We start from the raw sequence: 25,266 nt of genomic DNA, 5'->3' as shown, positions 1-25,266 counted from the left end.
GCCTAAGTAATATGTGACATCCAAACAACCCGTTTTGAGTTGCACAGACACCCATCTGGGACATCCTTTCCCAGCACTCCTGTGGAACTGCAGCATTTTTTTATTTTTTTTACCATGAGGACTGTGTTTTCAGCCCCATTACTGCACAGCAGAGATTTCAGATGAATTGAGGGGAGGGGGAGAAGACCTGAACTGACTTGCTGTATCCACATGAAATGGTTAGTGAATGACCTTGTGTGCAACCTTCTAACATCTAAGACAAAAGCATGGAAAAGCTGAACAAAGGAAAGCAGGAAAGCTCACTGAACAGGGGGTGCATGGGGGTGTGTGGGTTTTGTTTGTTTGCATAGAGATAGAAATTGAGGTTGATAAGCAGCTAGCTTAATTTTAAGCCTGTTCCTGTTTTATAGTACTTGTAGCAGAGTCACAAAAGTAACAACAATTTCCAGGACCAGCACAACACCAAAAGCAGGTCAAAATCTTGTTTGCCATACTCACACTAATGAGCTCTCAGAAATCAATGGATTTAGGGATTCCTGTGCGGACAAACATCACTTGCTCCAGGTTCCCCTGATAATGGCTTGGTGATGAAACCAACCTTCATCCTCCCTTTTCCTTATAGGATTCCTTATGAGCCAGATTATAATGCAAAAGTAACCCAGGCAGAGGGATGGCTCTTCTGTGTCACCTCCTGCTTGCTCTAGGCAATTGCTCGCACTGGCACACCAGTATGATATGGCACATGCTGATGCTAGGGCTGTTGCTTTTGCTTTTTAGAGCTATTGATTTCCTGCCCTTTCTTGTAAAGGATTCTGTGAACTGGAAGCAGTTAAAGGTTAACTGCAAAGATTTCATTAAAAAGAATATTTTTAAATTGTTTAAGATCCTAAATCATTAGTAGTTAAATGCCTACACCTAAGAATTGCACTGAAATTTATGTCTTTAGGCAACAAAGTTCCAAGAGTTACCTGCCAATATAAGTGCCCCAGACTCTGCTCGCTCTGCTGCAGCTTGGCACCCGCAGGCAGCCCCCAGCTCTGCGTCAGGTCCTGGCAGTAGTGCTGGCTGTCACGGGGGATCCTCCGCTTGGGATCTCACTAATAAGAAGAGGAAGAAGAAATGGGTTTTACCTGGCTGGCAGAGCCTTAAAGTAATCAAAGTCTGGCATTTTGGTGAGAATAAAAAGTCAGAAAGAGATGCTGGGAGAAGGGGAAAACACGTCTCTACCAGCACTCCTCTCCCAGGCATCTGTATGACCGAGTACAAGCAGGAAGACATGAGTCTAACCCTGTGGTAGAGAGACAGCATCTCCACTAGTCAACATCAACAACTCCTCGTGGGGTGCCTGGGGGAAAGGGCTGGTGAGAAGCAAAAAGAAACATTAAAGGGACAATATGCACTGAACGCTCCTGCCAGAGGGTAAGAGAAGGGAGGAAAAGGATTGCTGCCCAAAATACAGTGCACACATATGTGTGCATGTGTGGAGGGGGAGTTTACATACATCTTGTTTACAAGCTGTAACATTATAAACTGACATTTCTGTTATTGTGGTTGTGTTTCCCCATTTGTGCTCCTTTTTTCTCAGCAGCATTTTATTTGCTTTATGCGCAAACTTAGGCCTTAGCAAAAGAGGAAAGTTTGCTGCCTGACAGCACCAAGGGGAGCCATTTCGTTCACCTGGGGATCTCCACAAGCATGTGTGTTTGTTAATTTTAGGAGGAACCTCCTGACATCCAAACCCAGCATCCACTGCTGCTGACAGCACCTGGCAGAAGGGCTACATCCTGCGCATCCTTTGGCAGTTTTTCTGTGAAGTGGCTACAACAGAGCTACAGTACAGATGGTCCTTCATTTGGGGGTGTTTGGATCCAGACCCTTCATTTGGGTCTGTCTGAAGGGAAACTGCCTTCAAGATATGCAAATATTTTGTTTTTAAAGCTATACAGACATGGCTCAACTAATTTCCCTTCTCCAGTGCCAGTTCCACCTGTCATTCAGGTCATGCAAAGGCTTCCCCTACTGTAGCCAAAAAATCCTCTACTTTCAGCTCTACATCACCACCGAAACCCTAACGCTGGGGACAAGGCCAAGAGGACAGGCTGTAAGGGCAGGGCAGCCCAGCCGCCTCGGGGAGCTGAAGTTCCCTTGGGGACACTGAAATGAAATGCTGCTCTATGCTGGGGCTTAACTAGCCCTGTACTGGTGGATTTGAGGAGGAGCAGAAATGAGGGGTATGATGTTATATTTGAAACATACCCAGTAGGATCTATCCCCCGCAAAGGATTCAACCACAAAAGGTTCATTCAGTCATCTTAGTCATTAGAGTATTGTCAGCATTATTTTTTAAAGATTTGTTCTACCTCCCAAAGAATTGCTTCTCAATGCAAAAGCAGAATGATGAATACATCTTCCCTTTCCCTGCTGAATCCAACTTTGAAAAACATAATGCCTCTCATCTTATTTCCTCCCCAAGTCAAAATAAGCCAACCAAATCCTGCAGTATACCTATCAATACAAACAAAAGATGCAGAGGTGGTTTTTTGTAGCAGAAATAAACACAGTTTAAGGAATGATTTTCCTTTCACAACAGCTTAAGGTCCTTCAAACTTGACAGAATTGATTACTGAATCAAAGCAAAGGAAGGTAGGGAATGGAGTTTTCTTGCATACACCTGTAATGTTATACAGTCTGTGTGCTACAGGGAAGGAAGTGCAATGCTTGAGCTATTGGTAAGGAAAACCCAGAGAGGAAAAAGAAGGGATATCTTGGGATTAGCTTTAGCGTAACATCCTACAGTATGTTTACTTTTCTTTTCTTCTCTATCTCGTATTTCTTCATGGGATCAGTCCCCAGCCCTGCAGACCCTCCCAGGAGTACAATGCCCCTTTCGTGTATTGTACGAGTGGCACTGAGAGTACGGCAGCTTCAAAACATAAAAGGAAAAAAAAAAGTCTCCCTCAACGCCATCATCATTTTTAAAAAAGGCAATTGATGTCGCCTGAAGCAGCAGCTATGAAGCCCAATTATACCACATTTCATTCAAGTGTCAAAAATTGGAATAATAACAACCAACAACGAGGAGTGTATATAGGAAATGATGCTGCCATCTTCTTTTGTTTTGGCCACGCGTTTTCATAAATTCATGCTTCGAGCAGACCCAGTGCCACATTCCTTCAAGGACTTTCTTGTTCGCTATTGTTTTCAGTTCTTAACAATTGGCTTCCCTGACTACTTTCCTCGTGTTGACAGTCGCTCACAGAGCCTCCATATGCTCTCACTACTTGGGTAGTCAATCATTTGTGAATTAGCTACCCAATGAAATATCTACAAGAGGCTGGTAGTGTTTATTCATTGCTGGTGTTTTGAGTGAGTGTATTGCTTGCAAAAGGTGTCAGATTAAACACGCAGAAATGAATTTATTCACAGAATACTCATTGCATAGTCGGAAACGGAGACACAAGCACTGGCCTGAGTTCACACTGGTTTGCTGTTGGGTTTTTTTCCTTTGTTTTCTTGTGGCTTAGACCATGCCTGAGGTAAGCTGTCCCTGGACTTGGAAGACTTTAGCCACCTGCTTACTTAAAATGGGATATTTGGAAAGAGGCTGGAATCTTGGCTGGAAGCAAGAGACGGCTCCCTGGGCTGCCTCAGTGTGGAGGACAGAAAGGTTAACGCAATCAAAGACATCCCGATGGCCTGTTTTTCTCATCTTAAATCATGGAGGTGCATACTGCAGCCCTGCAAAACACATTCCTCTTTGCATCAGCAATATTCCTGCATTCCCAGCGGCATGGACAGAGCCTTCATAACCCCTTGATAAAGAACACAAGAAGCACTTGTGCATGATGCTACGTATGATCTCAGACAAAAGCAGTCCTTCTTTTAAGATCTGCCTCAAAACACCAACACAATACTTTCCTTAGCTGTCATTTTGGGGGAATTTAAAAGCATTTTAATACCGGCCAACGTAGCCTAAAACAAGCAATGCCAACCTGCAGAAGAGCCAAACTTTCATACAGCAGAGTTGTTCCAAATCAGGATTTTCACTTGCCTGTCAGAGACACTGCCTAATTCAGGCCTGGACACAAACCTTCACAGGGTTTAAATACAGAACTCAGGTGAACTTGCCTCCTTTTATAAGAAAAGGGCAAAAAAAGTTGAGGTAGCGAGGCTGTGTTTGGTGATCTCACTTTACAGCCCAGGTTTATGCTAAAAGATGACTAATGTGTATATCCAGAGGGGTTCCATACTTGTCACCTTTACCTGACTTTAGAGATTACCAGTAATCTATTTATAAGCAAAAAAAAAAATATTTTAACTGCCAGTCCAAAGAAAATGTCACCAGTGATGAGAGAATCGAGCTGATTTCTTTTCTTCTCATGAATCACTGTCACAATAAAGGGTCTGCGTGACAACTCTGCCCTTAGCAATCATTGAAAACCCAGTTCCTTTGAAATTATGAGTTGGCTGGTCCTTATATTGATAGTGCTCACTGATGATGACAAGGATGCACAGGGAGAAACATAAAACTTAGCTGCTTTTCATAGTTCTTACTTCAGCTGACTTCCAGCAGCATTTACTATTCTGTATTAATAGAAATTAAAATATTAAACACTTACTCATTAAGGTATGCAGATATGATTCACAGGGAGCTAGTAAGAAAATACTGGTTTTAAGTGGAGATATTACAGTGAAGAATCCTTCAAGTTAGAGCTTCCCACAAGAAATATAAAGTACTTGTTTATTCAGTATCAGTTGAAAAAACAAAAATTTGTTTTATTGGTAATAGTACATCAATACATATTAGGCCAATAGCAATTCTCCTGAAGTTTTCCCTTCTTCAGAATTCATGAAAGAAATTTAAAACACTCAAGGCAAATGTTCAGTGCTAGGGACAGTAATGTAAAGAACCCAAGTGGAACTACCTGGATTGTACATTAAATAAAAGGCAGAGAATGAGCACTGAGTGAATTTTTATATGTTCACATTACAACAAACTAGTCAAAGATTCTGACCCCTGGCACTGGAGAAATCTTCCCAGTTTTGATATTTTCAATAAAATAATTCCCAAGAGGGCTGGAAAACACACTCTCTCTCTCTCTCTCTCTCTTTTTCTTTCAATAAAATGAGACCCCATCTGTATTATGAAAAAGAATACTAATAATTTGATAGTGCTCTGAAGTAGCTTTTATAAAGCTTTTGCTTGGGATTTAATATTGCCCAGGAAGTCCATCAGATTTTCATGGCTTTGCTGGAGTAAGAAATGTGCAGCGTTGAATGTCAGCTCCTAGCTTGTGCAGTCAACAAATCGTACATCAGCAAAGATAACGCTGAAGGTGATGTGCTCAAATCTTCTACAGCCAACCCAACAGTGCAAGGAATCTGGAGAGGAGCTAATTTCAATAATGTGGTATAGGTGGGTCCCATCTGTACACAAAAAATTGCCTGATAAGTATGAAATGTGTTCCCTACACTGAAATGACTTCAGAACATCTCTGCTTTTAGGGCTCTGATGGCAGGAAGGCTTTTTGGCTGACTCCCCCTGAGCTGATTGTACACAAATATTTGAGTATAGTGCAAGATTATTACTTGAAGGAAGAAAAAGAAAAAAAGAAAAAAAGAAAAAAAGAAAAAAAGAAAAAAGAAAAAGAAAAAAGAAAAAGAAAAAAGAAAAAAGAAAAAGAAAAAAGAAAAAAGAAAAAGAAAAAGAAAAAGAAAAAAGAAAAAAGAAAAAGAAAAAGAAAGAAAAAGAGAGAGAGAAGAGAGAAGAAAAGGCAAGAGAGTCAGGCAGCAGTGTGTAATAACGAATAGGCGCACGCAGTCAAAACAATTAATGTCACTTTGCAAGGTCTTTTGGAAATATATCAACAGAGGGAACCCACAGATGGCTCCCTTTCAGTGCATTTTGGAAGGGGGTAGGATGGGCCATGCTACTGTAAATCCCAGGCTGAAAGATGAGAAGGATAAAAAAAAAAAAAAAAGGAGAGGGGAGGAAAAAAAAAAGTTGTTTTTTTTTTTCCTCCTGAATTTGCTCTTCACAAATAAAACAAAACTAAATTGGGCATGTACAGCCAGGGCAAAGATTGAGTCAGAGGATGGATGGTCTAATGCAACAGATACACCAACCAGACCCATGATGCCATAATGCTGGGTAGAGGACCAGAATTTTCCAGTGCTCAGCACCAATTAAGGCCAGGTTTGCAGAAAATGTCCTTCCCAGGAGGGCCAGCATAGCAGAAAGCATTTGGCTCCCTCTTGATGTTTGCAGAAACGTTTTCAGAAGACCTTCTTTTCCTGGCATGCTGCCCCTCTTTCTATACCTAGTTATTTAAACAGGACTTTGAAAGTCCGAATTATCATCTCCCTGATTCTCAGTTTCCTATCATTAAAATAGGAATAAAAATAAACTTTCACGGCCGAGGAGCAAGGAGGATAAATGCAGAGGTGCTTAATACTCAGAAACTTCACTGCTGGGGGTCAGATAAGGATATGATTTTTGCACCAACAATTCTTAGTTTGCTCTTGTTGTGATGTTACCCTTCATTAAGTACTCAAACATTCAGAATAAAAGAAAATTGTAAAGCAACAATGCTCTCTGCTCTCAGAAATCCTCCATTTCCAAAATGACTGAGCGCCATTGCTCGCTGAAACTGTCTCCCTCTTTCAGAGATCAGTCTTGATTCCCTTCCTTTGCCTTCAGTTTGCCCAGAGCTTTGTCCTGCTTTTCTCAAGCAGACAGCTGATGAGCTTGGCACGTACAAGAGCATTATATGTATATGTTTGTGGGTGTGTATGTATATATGTATGTATATGTTTAACCAGTGTTATTGCTGGGAAAGGATGGACAAACAGCTTGAACATAACTCCAGTCACTTTTAAACGTCAGGTAGTTGGATGTATCAGAGGGGTAGAGAACACCACTTGCTCTGTGACAGAAAATAGACTGTTTCTAGGGTTATTCTTGCCCTCATTGGCTCCATGTATGTAATGATGACCCAGTGTACTGTAACTCACAGCGACGCTGGCAAACAGCAAACATTGTTGGAAGCCATGCCAAGAGGAGAAAAGATTGTTCTTTTGCTCTTATATTTTCAAGTACAGTCTTGCATTTACCTTATTTATCGCTAGTCAGTTGAAGGGACAGAAGAGGTGAATTTACCAGATACAGCTATCCTGTTAGCTCTCTCACTGCCTTTTCCTATAAACATTCACAAACCTTTGTAAGAAAGTGGCCATTTCCAAGTCACAGAAAGGTCAGGAGCCTGCCAGTGAAGTTCTGCGGTACCTCCCAGCTCTGGCAAAACACCACTTCGGGTCTGAATAAGCCCCATGCACAAAAGAAGGCCATATTGTGCATGACGTGGGCTCACCAGCCATCCAACGGGTGGTGGTCCTCAGTGGGCCCAGGGAGGAGAGCAAAGGTGACAAGTTTTGTAGAAGATCTAAAGAGCTAATGAGGTACCACATGGGTGTGTTGTGTAGGTTTGGGGTTCAATACTGTGAATGCTACACTGGGCAAAAGCTGCTAAGGAGGAGCATAGATAAACAGTATCATTTCCATCTTTTAGGGGCAAGAATAAGTGGTATTATTTCATCATGTAAGTCATAACCACAAAGAGCTTTCCACCATACTGACTCCCTGTAAAAATATTTGAAGACTTGTGCACGTCTGAAGGAAGGACTCAGAATAAAAGAAGGATCCTCCTCTGTATTTTAACAACGACTTCTGAAGAGCACTTACGATGTTTTACTTCAGAAGTACATTTCTGCATGTGTACAGGTGTAAGAAGCTTCATCAAGTTCAGAGAGAAAAGGCAAAAGCTTTTAACAGTCAAGGACACAGAGTGGTTAAAGTGATATTTCCTTCCCCCTGTTTTAATCAATTACTCCTGCCCTCCTGTGTATCATTTCAGACTACTCTGTTTCAGGAAAAGCCTAGGAAGAGCCCTTTGTTGAGGAGGAAATATATATTTTCAGCATTTCTTAATCTTTATTCTTAATAGCTTGCTAAGCAAACTGTGTTCCTTATCCAGAGCCTGGTAGATATGGTGCAAAAAAAAGTTATTTCTGCTCCTACACTGACAAACAGAGCCTACATGGTCTGTGGTGCCCACCTCTGATTCTGTCATGGGTAGCCTTCTCTCCAGAAAGTTTCCCTTTCTTTAGGACACCTCATACAGCATCGTCTTGCCAGTGAAAAGTTTTAGCACTTTCCAATACCTGAGAGTGCTGCTTTAACCTGGGTTTAGAACAAGAAGATAACCCTGTGGCTTTTGTGGTATCTATCACATACCAATCTATAACCTCTCCTATGGCCTTAAACAGATGAGCATCACAATCCTCCCTTTCCCTTTCCCTGTCTAATGAAGACGAGGTTTTGGATTCGGTTCTTCTCCGTGTCCAGATGATGATATTCAAGCTGAACTATGAGCTCCTTCAGTCACTTCTCTTCCACTTCAGCTCTCTCCATCCATCTTCTACATTATCCCATATGACCATCTATTACATTTTACTTCATGCCTCCTCTCTGCTGTGTCTGAGGGGCTGAGACTGGGGAGATGCTAAGGGGGAAAGGGCTCCTGCTGCTCACAGATGGTCAGGCAAAGCTAACAAAGAATCAGACAGTTCCTTGTTCTACAGCTTCACCATCTCCAGGTCTTAACATGAAACCACACCGTGTAGTGCTTTTCGCTGAGTGCAGGATATTGAGGGACTGGGTCTTCATGTTACTGGCCATACTCTTCTCCCATAAGCCAACCCACACCTTATCTAGTATTTTATACTGGATGAATAGACTCTGTAGTCTACTCTGTAGCCCTCAGGAGGAGGTTTTCCTCCAGGACATCAGGGCATACCTGGAAACGGAAATTGCTGGCAAGAGAAGGTTGCAAGAAGCCTTGGCATAAGTCCTGAAGTAGGGTCCCAGCCTTGCTGACCATCAGGACCTTCTCCTAGCTTTCTACCCTGGCAGTTGGGCTCCTGTAGACCTTACTACAGTCCTACCGCATCTGTACTCATAATTGAAAATGAGCAAACCTGTTCTAGGCACCTCTCAGCCTTGGTTTTATGTCCAAAGCCAGACCAGGGCTATGATCAGTTTTTTGCCAAATCACAGTTCTGAACAAGGACTTGGAACAGTTTTGGATTTCCTTTTTAACCCAAATCTTGAAGTGAACTTTGCACAGATTTTCTAGGTTTCTCAAACTCAAAAATAAAAAAGTGATCATCTCACAATGGACTGACTTTACAACAGTTTTCCTTAAGTAGTACCAGTTTTACAGTGAACTTAATGAATAGCTAAGCTAGATAACAGAAGGAGGGCAAGAGGGTCATGGGGAAGATAAAACATGGTCAGAAAAAAACAAATATGGAGTGAAGAAAGACAAACACAGAATGAAGGAAAATACTTAGAAGTCTTGAGACAGAATGGTGATAGGAATTGCAATCATAGCTAGAAGTGCTCATGTGTTACCTCGTTTAGGTCAAGTGGGCCAAGATCTCTCTCAACTGTCATATTTTTTCAAGATTAAGGCAAGGAAGGACTTGGTTTTTCCTTCTCGTTCTGTGGTGCATTTTTTCTTTTCAGGAAGTTCAGTGGTTTGTTTTTTGTTTTCTTAATTACCTTGATCTTGCTTTCCCCATTCCCCATTTGGTCACTGTTTGAGCAGGAATGAATTCCCAGTCTCCAAAGCCCATATGTGATTTCTATGGAGTGATCCCAAATTACCTAATCTCAGCTCATATGCCAGTGCGCGTTCACAGTTTAACATCTTTTTTTCCTTGGAATTGGGCACAGAAACTGCTAGTTGGCTCAGATGTAAAAATAATACTCAAAACACTGAGGCCAAACCCTGCAGAATAAGTCTACATATGTGGTTGGGCACTGACAAGCAAGTAAGAAAATGATCTATTTAAAGACTCACTTCTGATTTAGGCATTGCTTTGAAGCAGTGCGAGTAGCCAGCAGAGTCTGGTCTCCATCACAATTTTTCAAATATAAAAATTAAAAAATGATGATAATTATGCATTCTGAAAGCTGAATGGGGCCATGCTACACTGAAGCATATTTTCCAATGTAATTAAGGCTTTCAGCTGATTCCTTCCGACTGCAATTGTTATTTCAAATGTGAATTAATAAATCATGTCCATCTAGTTAAGAATTAAAATCAGTCTCAAGTATTCCTGCTTAGACCAGCAAACTTAAAGGGAGGGAGGGATGCATGCTCCCAAGAAATTCTCAGTGGGGAAAAGAAGAAAAAATAAGAAAATAAAAAGAAAGGGCCTCGTCTTATTTAGGGTTCCAGGCATCTAAGAAACACACAGGATGAAGTTACATGACTTACACATATGGAAGCGTTTTTCTAGCTTTATACCAAAACAATATGCAAATAGTCTACCCCTACTTTCACTCATGACTGGCTGCAAATACAAAATTCAAGCTGAATAATGTTCACTGCCCACATGCTCTGCTCTAAAGGATCCTCAAGGGCTTCTGGTCTCTTGTGGTATACACAAAGCACTTTAGCTATCACAGTGAATTAGTGTAAGGCCTGGTAATGCACCTTTAAGTATGTGAGCCCTTTTAAGGCACTTAGAGGTCAAGTCTGTGGCTATATAAAGTACAACCTTTCGAACATTTATTTTCACTTGCCCATCCAGAGGCTCGGATGGCACGCAAAGGCGGTGTTTAATTTCATAAGAGCCCTTCAGATTCCAAATTGTCAGAGTCATCAACTGGCTCTGATAGCCAAGCAAAGTTTACAGTAATGTAATAAAGCAAGGTAAATATTGGCAATCAGGCAGCGACTGCTAAGCATGACTGCTTGTTTCAGAAGTAATTGTCATTGTGAAAGAAAGTTGTCATTTTGCAAAACGGACCTCTAAAGAGCAAGGCACAAGGCAGAGCAAGTCCAGATGGGCCTCCTCCCTGGAACATAAACACAGACACTCCGTTCAGCCCCTTCCACATTTCTCAGCTATCCTAGGCCAAGAACAGTAGCTCCTGATATGTCATCGATCAAAAATTCCCTTTGAGTAAAGAACTTCCAATGCAAACATTAAGTGATTCTACAGACATTCCGACAAAGAGATGCTCAAGCAGAAGTTAACTAAAATAAAACGGGACCCTAAGAAAGGACTCGTAGATGTAAAAGTTAAAGAGATGCTACTCTATTTCCTCAGTCACCAAAGCAACGAGGTGGAGCAGCCTGTAAAAAAAGCATTATTTTTTTCACAGACCCAGTTATAAATGAGCATGGTTTTGCCCTGAATATTGAAGTGCTTTTTTTTCCTGAGAGCAAAAATCAAGTGTGAAAGGCACAGGATGTCACTGCTGTGAGATAACAAGAGTTGCCATGTGCATGCCTGGAGACACCTGAGCTTCCAGAGCTGGACAGCTCTGCAGCGCTGCCAGGCCAGCTCCGCTCCTGGCACAGAAACGCTGTCTTCTCCTATTCTGCTGGGAGGTCCCTGGGTCCTTCGGAGAACACACCTGACTTGCTCCAAACAGCACCCCATCCGCTCCCCATGCAGAGCCTTCCCCTCTAATATTGGTCCCTTGTGTTGTTTATTCAGGAAGTGATTTGTTGTTGCCTTCAGTGAGTCCTGGATGGTTAGCAATTAAAAAAAAAATAAATAAAAAAAAAAAGGAGAGAGAGCACACTTTGTACTTGTGACTTATTGGGATATTAGCAGAAACAGTCAAATAAACAACTGTTTAACAGAGGTCAGCGCACCATTTCAGTTGTTTTATTACTTCTGTGTGCAGTTTAACGCCAAAGAAACAACTTGCTGGGTAGCGTGCCTTTACTGTGGAGGTTTGCGTGTATGTGCAATAGGTACAAGAGCAATATCTGCCTTCTCATGTATTTTTCAGTGTATCTCAGTCTCTTCTCTTTATTTAGTCCACATTATTTCACTCACTTTTATATGGAACAGGACTTTATCTATTGATACTTAAAAGGAAGATGAAGGGTTAGGAATCTGGTCTTATTGATCTGGATATCCATAATGCAAATGAAAAAATAATGCAACAAATAACACTCAGGATGTTTGTTGCTTAATGTCATGTACACAGTTATTGTGTGGTGATACTAATCAACGTCTTACAGCTTTTGTATAGACTTCTGAGCTTCTTCATCACACAGCAGGTGCCTGACTAGGAGATCTTGCCATTTTGAAGGTATGCTTGTCCTTGCCCTGAAAGCTCCCTGTGTCAGGCAAGATTTCTGTTACTTGCTGATTTTGTAGGACGAGGCTTGCTGTGAAAGCTACACACTGGTCTGTCAGCACTTCAGTGCTCCCACTACCAGCTTTAACCAAAGCAGGTAAAAGAGGGAGAAAACTCAAAATAAGTTGGATCATTTAAAAATCTCACAGCCTCTCTTGGGGAGAAATATTGAGATTTAAGTTAAGACACCACTTGCTTGACATCTGGGAATGGGTGGGTACAAGAGATGTTCAGAGAGCTGACTTCCAGCACTGGGCAAGGATCACACTGTGGGACTGATCCAAGAGAGATCATACTGCCCCACAAGGGTCTTTTATTATTTGGTTCTTATTTCAGAGGAAGCAGGTTCCTCCACAGCTCCCAACAGTATTTTTAGGGTAGGAAAGGCAGCAGTGGGCTGGCTTGGTGCAATGGAACAAGAAGAGGCAATGTCCCCTTCCCTCCTCTCCTGCTCCTTGGTTCTCTTAAGGTTTTTCCACCTACCTGCAAAAAAACCCCCACTCTCCCAAAGTTACTCAAAAGGCTGATGTGAGGATGCTCAGTACCCTTGCATAGTTAAACAGTTATTCAGTTTGTTGAGTACCACTGCTGTCAAGGACAAGAAACATATTCATGACTCCATTCACTGGCTTTAACAGTATGAGTTTGTTTCATGTCAGGAAGCCCTACAAAAAATGTTGCGGGGAGGACAGTGGAAGAAATGCATTTAAATCAAGAGGGGAGAAAAACTGTTGCACCATCGCCCTTGTTGTTCAAGATAATGCCCAGTGGAAACTGGAAAGTGTCACAACACCCCACTGAATAACAGCGGTCAAATCAGTCCCTAGTTAGCACAGATTCCAGTAACCACTAAAAGAGAGTGCTGCAAATACACAAAAGCTTATACTACTAAACAGAGAGGGCAGATTACCATTTGCAAAACTCGTGAAGACAAATATCCCATCAGCTCGTGGCGGTGCTTGTCTCTCCCTTGCAGCAGTAAGCCACAATATTCACTTTCCGCCATGTCTTCCTCTCCCAGGCAGGCGAGAAGCAGCCATGCCAAGCCTCGAGCGACAGCGTAATGACATTAATTTTCCAGGCATGCTGATGACAGCTCTGTGAAGGCTGGAATTTGAGTAATGCAGGTCACACTGCCATTGTCCTGTCTCAGTGCAAAGGGGTCAGCCTGCAAGCAGACTCCAGTAGCTTGCTTTATGTGCAAGGCACACAGCTTGAACTGAAGCACACCCTATCAAAACCCAGCAGAAAAGAAACGACACACTGCAGAAAACAAGGCCATTTTCTGGAACTGATAAAAGGTGTCATAACTGACTAGTACCAACATGTCCATAACACAAGAATAGGATAGTCGTTGTCCACGCTGCAGCTCACAGTTGATAGTTGTGAGATTGCCTGGCTTATGCAGGAATGAATGTTTCGGTTTAGCCCAGGCATGTTTTGCAGCACAGCTCACTGAGCTGCTGACCTTTCCAGGCAACCTCTGTAACAAACTGACCAATAGGTTTCCGGCTGATGGACAAAAATAGGCACATATTCTTCCCTATCTCCACTTTTCCCCTTATCCCATTCCAAGCTACATGTAAGATTTCTACCTAATATAGCCTCCTGGTTACTCGCTGTAGTCTGTCATCACTTACAAAATGCATATGAGACACTTTGTTGATCTTTCCCATTCAAAGTTCAAACCCCCCTGCTAACAGCAACACTGTCCAGAGCAATCGCTAATCCTCTGAGTTAAACCTGCAACACTCGACTATGGCCAAGTAAGCTGCAGATAACCGCCTGCCCAACAGAAAGGAGAGATTCAGCCCAAAACTCACCGATGATACAGAACTGGTGAGCAATGACAGCTCTAAAAAACAGCAACTTTTTTTCTTCTTTTGCTTCAAGGCCCCACCACCACACAGTATTAGCAATACCTTTGGCTTCCTCCCACAGCTGTATCACAGGGGGTAAACCACTGGCAGAAGGCCGTGGGGGCAAACAGCAGCCGAGAGCTCAGAGGTGCCCGCAGCGATACCTAAGCAGCGCAGGTTCAGCTGGTGGAGCAGAGCGTGGGCTCCCTCAGCTCGGGACTACCTGGGGTAACTTCTGTACCCCTGCAGAAGGGAAAATCAGGATTGCAGCAGGACAGTGATGCATTGGCGATGGCAACATGGAACTTGAAGAAGACCTGTCCTCCCTTGTCCTCCTCCGTTGTTTAATTTCCATCTTTCCTCACGCCCAAGGTGTAACTTGCCAGCTTCCCCCAGCCTGCCCCAGCTCACTGACGCCTAAGTCTCACTGTTAGGTGTGTCATCCGTGTGCTTGGTCATTACAGCTGCTATTGATTCTGGCAGCAGATAGCTACAGCACAGAAGAGAGATATGTGCAAGGGTTAGCTGATTGCCATCTTCTAGAAAGGGATACTTTAGCCCCTGAAGACACTGCACTCAGGACTGCTCAGCTACTGTTTCAAATCCTGAGTAGATGCTCTACAAAAGCAAAAAAGTCTCTGATTTTTAGAGAAATGTGCGTTCCTCTCTCTGAAAACCTGGCCCACAGTAATTAACGACAACATGGCACTGCATGGGATTTGAAGGTTTGAAGTTTAGCCAAATAAAGACATTCTTGGCTTTACCATAACCATTTAAGAGCAACCAGGTTTATCTTCCTATGCAAGGTAAAGAGTGATTTCAGGAGCTATATATAAAGTAGGGCTAAATAAGTGTTACAGCTAGGATTTTTGCAGTTGTCAATATACGTTACAAATCAACAGGAATTGCTGGTAGCTGATATTCGTTATATTTAATCATTCAGTTGGGTCTTCCTTGACTGACTCTTCTATTGCTGTACAAGCCATTCCAAAGTAGTTCCCCATTCCACCATCAGAAGGTGAGACGTGTCCCTTTCAAAGGGATGATTAGCTCCAAATAACATAAATGCTACAAAACAGAAGCTTCAAGAGAAGCAAAACACCAGTTGTCTTCCCAGTTCTTCTACAGGGATCAGAGAATAAGAGACTTAACATTTCTTAGGGTCTCTCTAGTGGTGTTTTAAGGAGGTGAGAACGAATATGTGACCTAAGATCCAGCCAGGGAACAGCTGTGGAAGAGAAGCAATGCTAGCACTGGAGAAGAACAAGTAAATCATTACCTGGAGACCGTCTTTTCTAAAAGGAGATATAAGTCATGAAACTCAGCATTTATTAGTACAACCAGTGAAGGCAAAAGTGTTGGCTCCTTTCTAGGCAGCTATTCACCACGAAACCTTAAGATCTTCCTGCCTTATCTAGGGAAGGCTAGCTCAGGGAAAATGCAAGTGAGCAAGTACAGATGGAGCTCCTATCCCCACATCACACAAAACCCTTCAAACAAATCTACGAGGTTTGGTTTGTTTCCAGTCGCTGTAAATCAAGCAACATGGATTAGTTTGCAAACCTCATTGTGAATGGAACCCTACAGGGCTCACACAGCTCTAATTTTAACCCGTGCCCCCATACTCTGCACAAACACATATATCCATGAAACAGAATAGCATCCATATCCAAGACTGCCTATTTGTTCATTGCCAAGAAGTAGATTAGAGTTCAATTCATTCTGATTAAAGGATTGGACTGATGTGTGAGCCAATCCTGATTTTTGCCCAACACCACTCAGTCACTGTTCACACACTGGCCCAAGTTGATCTTGGCTTTTGTGTAGGCATAAAAATGGTCGCCTTCTGTTTTCAGTGCGTACTCAAATGGGTGTGACCACAGCACTCAGCCGTCAGGCATGGACGGATCATTTCTGGCATGTATCCATAGCAAAAATGGTCTCTCCAAAGGGGACTGTGGCCACAGCAAACACACTTGGTGTCTGGGGGAAAACGAACCCACTGTGTGAAGTGCTCCCTGCACCTTCTGCATGGGTGGCACACCCACTGCCCACCCCCAGCAATCCCCACAGTCGAACCTGCTGGAGCAAAGGGCTCTGCCTCCATGCAGACCCCAGCCACTCGCAACACCCAAGGGGAACTCACGGAAAACAAAGCTGTCATCCATACCCTTGTGTGCCTCCACACCAAAATAAGAGATTTCTTCTGCCATCCATATTAGAAGAAAGGATATGAACCTTTGCTAGTGAGCTACTTTCACTAGCAGTGCCAACCAAAATACTCCAGAGGTAATTTAAAAATATCTTCTCAGTATATCTAACAGGAGTAGGCTGTGTCTGAGCTGTATATTTCTCTCATCTCTGCAATGGCCACCTGGGATACGAACCAGCATGCACTTCCTAAGCTCCAGGGGTGGCATTTGCAGCCTGCCACAAAAGTGCCCGGGACATCTCACATCTGATGCAGCTCCCTCCTGTGCCTTGTTCAATGGGACAGGCAGGACACGTCCCCGACCCCCTCCTGCTGCCTGCACCGTCAGTGCTGCATGTGCAGTCAGTGCCCTGTGTGGGCAGGTAGTGTAGGTGAAACAAATTCAACAGGATGGGAGAAAATGGCAACTCAGAATTGAAAGAAAGGCCATTGCTTGAAGCTGTGTGAACTCCCCAGCCCCTGAGGAGAGTGGAAAATGGGAAACACAGGCTCAGTTTCCAGAAATTCATATCCACAGAAATAAAACACAAAGTGACTCAGAAGAGTGTGTTTTCATACAGATGCATACTGTGCATTACCCTTCTGCCAATAATGGGAGTGAACAAAAAGGCACAAATACCAGGTTCATAATTCCACGCACAGAGAGTGGCAATCCTCCCTGGCACAGCCCTTGCCATCCGCAGACATGCGTCACTCCTGCCACTGAAGGAGCAGGTGCCCCCTTGAGGCTGCATTGGTTTGATCTCCATGTTTTATGTCAGCAATCATCTTTTTTTCCATGTTCCCTTATTGCTATTTTACTCACTTGTTCTCTTGTCTTTGTTCACATAATTATATTTTGCTTTTCTTTTTCCCACTAACTCTTAACCCCCTTTACATGTCCCCCAAGTAACTAGGTGCTGACATGATGTGGCCAAACATGGTCTTAATCAGAAAAAACAGGGGTGATGTGGAGAGCAGCAAGATTTCAAAGGGGTGCTATATCTCCCTCTTTCTATAGACCCAGAAGTCAATTGAGAAGAACACAGCCCTTCTTTGAACAGACTCACTGATGCTTTCTGTCAGGTATACGAAATCACTCAATGTGGCGCACATCTGTAAGTTCAGAGATGCTATAGGCACGTACACCTGTTCATGGGCCACATATAAAAGATTGTAAAAAAATATGTTCTATTTACCATGATAATCACGGCAAGCACTGCATCACATGGCCTTTATGGCAGCTTTATAAAGACAAATCCTTCCTCAACAAATGTTTCTTCAAGTCCAAGAAGCAGGAAATAGCTGGTGAAGTTTGCCACAGGTCCCTAACATTTATGTGTACTGTTGCTCTTTTTCCCAGCCTTTCCTGCTAGTTTTGGAGAGCAGAAATTGCGGGCTGTTTTCTGGCTGAATCTGTTTAGGATTCCTCGTTGGACAGTATTAGCACAAACAGAGTTTCTGAGAACAATGGCAGGAGAAGGGAAGTTTCACCTGGGTGGGTAAAACAATTAGCCTAAACAGCGCTACCCTCAAGCCTTGTCAACAACATACTTGAAGGTCTGAAAAGGGATGGATGGTTCGAGAAGCCTGTAATTTTGGCTTTTGTTCCTTTTTCCTGACCCAGTGAATCATCTGTAATACCTATCCTCACACAGCCATGTCCAGTGACTCTGTCTGTTACATAAGTATATCTTCTTTCTCAGTAAGGAGGATAGAGAGGGTAGAGATGAAAAGGCTGTTTTGGACCCATTCATTATAACTGTGTTTTCTAAGGCAATACATGAAACCTGTCACTGTCTCTCCTGTAATTTCCCTCCCCCTTTGCTGTTTTTTTGGTTGCATATCATGACCAAGAGGCTGGATCATAATGCACTAAGGAAATATTAATTCCTTTGCTGTTGCATCTAAAAGCTAAGATGACGAATTTCTGTGCCATGCTACATTATACGGGGATAAAGGAACAAAAGGGTGAAGGACAGTGGCTGCATGGTGTCTTAATCAGATGCAGATCAGCCTAAGAGCATCAGACCATCAAATCCCTGCTCTGCAGCAATCGTGCACCTTTAGTCAGGCTCTGAATGGGCTGAGATAGATTCGGGGCTTTATTGAAAGATCATACAGGATGACTGCAAAATCCCATTACTTGTTGATTAAGTATTGATTGCCTCGGTATTAACAAGCCAGCTAATATGAAGTGACCTCTGAGGCCACTGGTTGGAGGAAAAAAAAAGACAATTTACTAAAACAGGCAGGCAGATGAATAAGAGGGCTAGATCTGCTCTTGGCTTTTAGCTTCGGTTAAAATGTCACACTCGATAGTGCAGATCAATGCCCACTTTATTTCCTTGCAGCCGTCTTATTACCATCATGAGGCTGCCTCCTTTGATGCTTTTTAATGACCCTCTGAACCGCGTGCTCTGCTTACCCACTGCCTTTGACTAAAAGGAAAGGAAAAGCTTTTTTTTTCCCTTGCTGGTGATGGAGTGGCTGAGAACGTGACATTGTGCCAGTATAAGTGGAGCAATGAGGTTTCTCGGGTCACCGGTGCTGCGACTTTGCTCTTTCACTCGGTTTCTAGCTTTTCTTTCTTTCTTTTCTAGATTTCAAAAAGTCTTGCTCCTTTTCATAACTTCAAAACTGGTGAGATATTAAGAGACCACCTACTGACAACTTCTGTCCAACACTCTTATTTGTGTTTTTAAGTGCAATAAGTTTAGCAGCTCTCGTTACATTAATTCGCCTGAAAAGCACCTCACCCAATTATTTTGAATCTAACTTTTTTTTCTTGTTGCCACTTGCAAATACAAGAATTACTTTTGATGGTGAATAAAGAGCACTGGGGGATACAGTTTGAGTCTCCTGAATCAAAATTGGACCATATTAAAAATCCTGAAAGCTCCGAGGCTTTCCTCTTCAACACATACACAGTCTTTTAATCTAAGCCTATGTATTGAGTCAAACATAAACTACACATTAAAGAGAAGACAATTCTTATATTCAAAATGCCACAATTCTGTAAAGCATTTACATAAGCATATTTAGTTCCCATTTTATAGATTAGCCTGCCAATAATTCGATGTTTTGAAGAAGTAGACAAATGCTATACAGAAGAAAGATGACTCCATACCTATCAGGAAAAGACATAAAGTGTATTTGAAACTCCTGGAGAAACTAAGGACATAGGGAAGAGACGGTGAGTTAGGGAAACGGCTATTCCAACAGCAAAGATTTTCTTCTGCTTGTGAAAGCCTGTAAAGCTTATGAACCATAGCTGAATGGATATTAATGTAGAAATCTTGTGCACACACTTGTAGGCTGGTGACTTGGGGCGGGGGGGGGGTGTGCAGAAAAATGAAGTGGAAGGCAAAAAAAGGATGACTGAAAATATCACATCTGTAGGATGGGCCTTAGTTTTAAATAAATAACAGCAGCAGTGGCAACTTCTGCCTTGGAAGTAACCAGCAGGAAGCGTTGTGGTAGTAGTATTGTCTGATGACTTAACAACTGCTGGCCTGATCCAAAAATCACTGAAAAGCTTCCCACCGATTTCAGCAGACTGTGGTACTTAGAATGGAAATATAAAAATCTCTTATTTCTCCAGCAGTAACAAAATGATGTAATTCACGTGCCTCATCTCTTTAATCTCTCTCTCTCCTCCCTTGTACTCCTACCACTCTTCGGTGGTTTTGTAGTAGAAACGTATACAAGAAAAATAATAAGCAACATCAAGAGACTCTTTTGGGAGCATGCAGAAGTTTTGGTAGTATGCAAAGCCACGCTCACCCTCAACTGCTGAATCAGCCACAAATGCAGAATCTGGCTTCTTATTTCCTCCTTTCCCTCCTCTCCTCTTCAATGTGATGCTCTTAAAAATCAGAATCATGGGGGTAATCTTTGGAGTGTGAGACCTTGATGGAATGACTTAGATTATTGCTGTATTACTATTATTTATATAGTGCCATAAATGTGCATGATGCTTAGCAGAATAAAAGACACCACCTCCTGCACCAAACTGTGCAGAACTCTAGTTAATACAGATGGATAATTTCAGACAGACACGCACGCACACAGAGGCATGCACTCCCCTCTCCTAGCTTATTTGCAAAGGGGTCCAGAGCTTAGGGAGCTTGCTACTTTTTTTCAAATTAGTCAAAAGAAGTTCCTCCTTAAACTGTAAGCCCAGCTTGAAGGCTGTTGGCCAAATGGAGGCGTGTAGGGGCTCAGATCTGGAGCGAAGCCTAACAGGCTTGTCCATGAACGTATGCCTCTCCAGCATACTGCTTGCTGCAGCTCTAATTATAAATTACCCCTGTAGATACACAGGGGTTCTAGTGAATTAAGCAAAAAATTTGGACTGGCTGATAGGAAAACATGTTTTTGCACAGCATTCCCAATAAGAAATTATACACTTGTTATGCATTACAGTCTGTGCTCAAAATGCTATTTCAGCATTCTGGGTATTAAAAAAGGAATCTTATGTGGTCTTGTGGTGAAAGACTGTGAAGGATTATTTAAAGTAAACTGTAGGGAAATATAAAACAAACCCAGTTAATTTATCACAACAGTGAAGATGCATAAATAAGATGTTTATGAACAACAAGGACAGTTTACCTATTATTCCAAAGAATTCATGTTTTCAGGAGCAAAATATTTTCTTTAAAGAAAAATGATACCACTTTTGCTTAGCTCAACATTCTAAAAGTTGGTATGGGAAGCTGCCTGAAAATCTTAGTTCAATGTACTTTTCAATATTTCTAATTATAATCAAGATCTCTGAAGTCTAGTGACAGCAGTGCGCATCTTTTGAAAATGCCTGCATTAGATCAGAGACAGAAACTGGTGCCCAGCTAGCTCTGAGAAGGTGCAGCCCATGAGAGGAAACATGTTAGGACAAGAACCTCAGCAACAAGAATCAGCCAACATTCATTGTCTTTAATGGTGTTAGTGCAGCTCAGCACAGATGAAGTACTAGCTAATTACACATAATTTGTATAGATCTTTAAAACAATATTGAACAAGCGATGAACTCATATACCCCGTCTTCTACACTAAGCTTCCTCAATGCCAGTATTGCAAATTACGTCAAACCCAACAATCAGTGCCTCAATACCAGCTTGATAATACATCACTTTGCTTTTCGTGATTCAGCCAATTTCCAAAAGCAAAAATCCTAAAAGCACTTAAAGAAGTTTGAACCAATACACGACTGTGGACACCAGCCTTCATTTTTATGAGCACACTTTATAGCAGAACTGCCCAAAGCCCATCTCTGGCTTATCTGGATTTATGTCAAGGTGGTGCCATTCTTGGGTTTCCAAATGGTATCTGCAGCCTGATATTCTTTCTTCCATGTCAGCTGTCCAAGAGGTCACACCTCTTTCCAGCAGGTATGGCCCTAGTCATGGTGAGCTATGCACTTGCCCCTTTTTTAGCAATTTACTGAACCCAGGACTGAAGATGAACTACAATAAACTCCAGAGGGTCACCGTGCAGCATTCTGCTCTTCTACGCTACAAACGGCACGAACAGCACATCAAAGCTAGGCAACCCTTGTAGCACAGTGTTATTTTACCTGCATGTCATTCATTTCACTGCCTTTAAAACAATGAGCTTTTCCAATCTTTACTCGTTTAATAACACACGCTGTACTCTTTCCTTGTGAACTTCTTCTCTGACTTGTTCACTTAGACTGTGAGTTCTGCATGGAAGGGTCAGACTTCTGTTTTGCATTTGTAACATTTAACAGCACGCCACCTTGATTTGTTTAGAGTCCATACATACTACAACACAAGTAAATAAAGTAGGAGATGGGAAGCAAAATGTTTGTCTTCAAAACTTTATGGCCAGCAGGATTGCTCCAAGTTAGCAGGCCATCGGATGAAGTGGGGTACCCAACTGCTCACAAGGTTGCCGTTTCAGGCCACATTCATACTCAGACAAATATCATCGTGTTGGTTTATGATTTCTTCCCAGCTGAAAACCTGCTTTCTTAACCACACCGGTTAGGGAATTACTAGATTTGAACCAAAGGGGACATTCAGAAACGGGAAAGCACAGTCATGAAAAAAGCCCCAGCATACCAAACTGCTCATGAGACAGTCCAAATCCACCCTGTAACAGCTCAGTTTCTTCCAAAAGAGAGGAAGCACATCTTTTCATCCACATCCTGTGCTGCACTCCATGAAGGGAGAACATAATCTTTGGACGATTATATGTTTTTATAATTCAGGTAGCACTTCCGCACGAGGGTGTGTGATAGGCATTCTCAGGCATGCCAGGTGGACAGCCAGATAGACAGATAGAATAGATGGATCATATTTCAGTAAAATGTCTGCCTCCTCAGGAATGCCAATTGTAATTTAAAAAATGGTGACAAGTGCTTCTTAGCCTGTGAACTTTCATATTGCTGGGCTGAGCAAAATGGGTGCAGTTTTCCTTTAAATTTTGCTAGCAATGAAATGGTATACAAAGTGACAGACTACATTGTTCTTTTTCCCTTTTAAAGGTCATGTGCAAGAAAACCTCTCTAGTTAAATCTATCCATTTAAAATCACCATTAGGTCACAAAAAGCAGCTTTAACATGCTAAGAGGCTTCATTTGAAAATACATGGCAGGGTCTACCTTCTATAGATTTGCTTTATGAAGTGATACTTTGGCAGGTATGCTCCAGTGCTCTGTTACAAAATATTTGATTTGCTTTTGATACCTATTTTCACCTTTTTGGATGTGACCAGATTTCCGTGCATATCACATTTTTAATAAGAACGGAAACAAGCAGGTGTTGATGTGTAGCATCTCACTGCAACAATTCCAACTAAATTTGTCTAATGGGGATGAATAACACTTTTCAGCAAGGTATCCACTGAGGTATAATGAAAGTAGGACTGAAACTCCCTCCGGAATTGGGATCATATCAAGTATAAATTTAAGTTTCACTTTAATTTGTTACAGGACACTGTTGAAAAGCAACAGCATTTAGAGATTACTGAGCAGACGCTAATGTGGTTCAAACAGACAATATTAATAATCTTGATATTACTTAATAACACGTTTTCCCTTCAAAGACTTTTACCGCAGAGCAAAAAGCACGCTGAAATACTGATACAGGTTTCACTTGCAACGCAGATGGCACATTCACCCAAAGTGCAGCAGAGAGAGAGCTCTCTGGCACAACAGTCAACTGCATGAGCTACACAGCACTGGATACAAGGCTATCTCGTGTCTGAGTGAAACCTGAAGCATTGACATTGTTGCTAGTTAGGAAATAAATTATTTTTAACTTCCCACCATTCTTTTATGCAAAACATTTTAACAACAGTAGCAATTTCATAGAAGAAATGTATGAAAAAACCCACCATTTCTTCCAAGGAAGTTGTAAGTGTTCTGTCACCAGTGGAAAATATATCATATTTGATAAATCACTGTGTTCTCAGTCTTCAACACTTACTTCAACCTAGATGCAATATGCAAGAGCTCAGGAAAGAAGAGCTAGACAGACAACAGATCCTTTAATCTAAGGAGTAAAAAAAAAAAAAAGAAAAAAAAATTCATTGGGTCCTTGGGAACAGAAATTCCATGTTGAGAAAACTGCTGTGCATTTCCAAATGAAATAATATTGAATACTTTGGTGTAGTATTGCTGGATTGGCTGGTGCTCATTTTACTTATGCTAGGCAGTGATTTACTTTGGAAGTAGTCAAATTTTTCCAAGAGGTCCACTGATGTGTGGATGTCACATGCTGTCCCATAATAAAAAAGCACATTTTCTGCAATTTTGTAAGAATCAAAATTCATAACACTTTATATTCAGAAGGTTTTTAATTAAGTGCCACATTATTGCTACTTGCATTGCTTTCTCATTATGGACCAAACTTCCAAATGAGCTCACAGACACATTTTCAAGTACTCAGTATTCTCTAGATTTTAAAAAGAGCTCAGCTCCTATTTTAGCACCTAAAAAAAGAGCTAGTGTTTCAGCAGTGCTCAGAGATGATCTCTGTTAATAAACCTGTCCTTTACATCTGAAATAACAGCAAGCATACACATCACTCTATATATTCTAAACACCTTCTTTTAACACAGACTCCTGAAAAGTCGTATCCTGGGATGACCATGCCTTTCACCATTAAAATATCTGAAAAGCTCAGCTATTTCATTGGACTTGTAGGCCTGCAAAAACAATCCTATGAAAAAAGCTCTTCAGCTTCAATTGGTGATTACTAAAACTTTAAAAGAAACACATCCTAGAAAAAACAATTAACAACATCTGAAGATTCCTCTGCCTGCCTAGATGCCTTAATCCCAATGGTTAATTATAAATTAAATTTATCACATACGTGCAAAAAATATACATATAGTCACCCAACAATTTGAGATAATGCAAACATGAAGGGAAAGACTTCTGTAAAGACGACTGTGTGAAAAGTAAAAGGATTAGCTTCAAATTATTATCCCTGGAATCTGACAAACCGTACACACACCTTGCTTTAGCTCAAATTTGCCTTGCCAATCAGGCTGTTAAATTACCTAACAATTTGATGCTTCTTAACAAAAGATAGCATCCCGGGTGTTAGCTTCTATTGTGGTAGTCAGAGAAATTGATGTCTATTTCCTGCCTACAATCTTTTTTATTTTTTCCCCTAATTTTACATTTTTACTGGGAGATATATTACTTTTCTTTTTTTATCTTTTTTTTTTTTTTTTGTGAGACACTCGGTATTCCCTACGCGTTGTTAGTCATTTTGTTGTGACCACATGCACATAGAAAAAGAAATAAATAATTCTTTTCAATTCTTTCAGGGATACAGATGAACATAATCTGTGTTGTGTTCACTTTGTTATTACTTTATGTAAGAGGTGACACAAAACCAGCAAAGCCAAAGCAGAATCAAGAAATACATATGCTTTCTTTCTGCCTTACACACACGCACACTCGCAAATACATGACACTTGTTAAGTGGCAGTGATGTACCGTGAGCATCTCT

At 41.7% G+C, this 25,266-nt stretch overlaps 1 long non-coding RNA gene across 6 annotated transcripts in view; it reads right to left on the bottom strand.

Moving 5' to 3' along the window:
* Positions 1-25,266, bottom strand: part of LOC148053065 (uncharacterized) — a 511,817-nt gene that overhangs the window by 101,263 nt on the left and 385,288 nt on the right. For all 6 annotated transcript variants that reach the window (XR_015708546.1, XR_015708549.1, XR_015708548.1 and 3 more), the window contains one exon: positions 969-1,097. This is a non-coding gene — a long non-coding RNA (uncharacterized LOC148053065). The remainder of the gene's footprint in view (positions 1-968; positions 1,098-25,266) is intronic.

This window comes from Nipponia nippon, unplaced genomic scaffold, assembly GCF_047370975.1.
Source record: "Nipponia nippon isolate SJK-2023a ecotype South Korea unplaced genomic scaffold, ASM4737097v1 scaffold_4, whole genome shotgun sequence".
NCBI classification, from domain to species: Eukaryota; Metazoa; Chordata; class Aves; order Pelecaniformes; family Threskiornithidae; genus Nipponia; species Nipponia nippon.
Note: the sequence above shows the minus strand (reverse complement) of the source record. Positions and strands in the feature narration are given on the sequence as shown.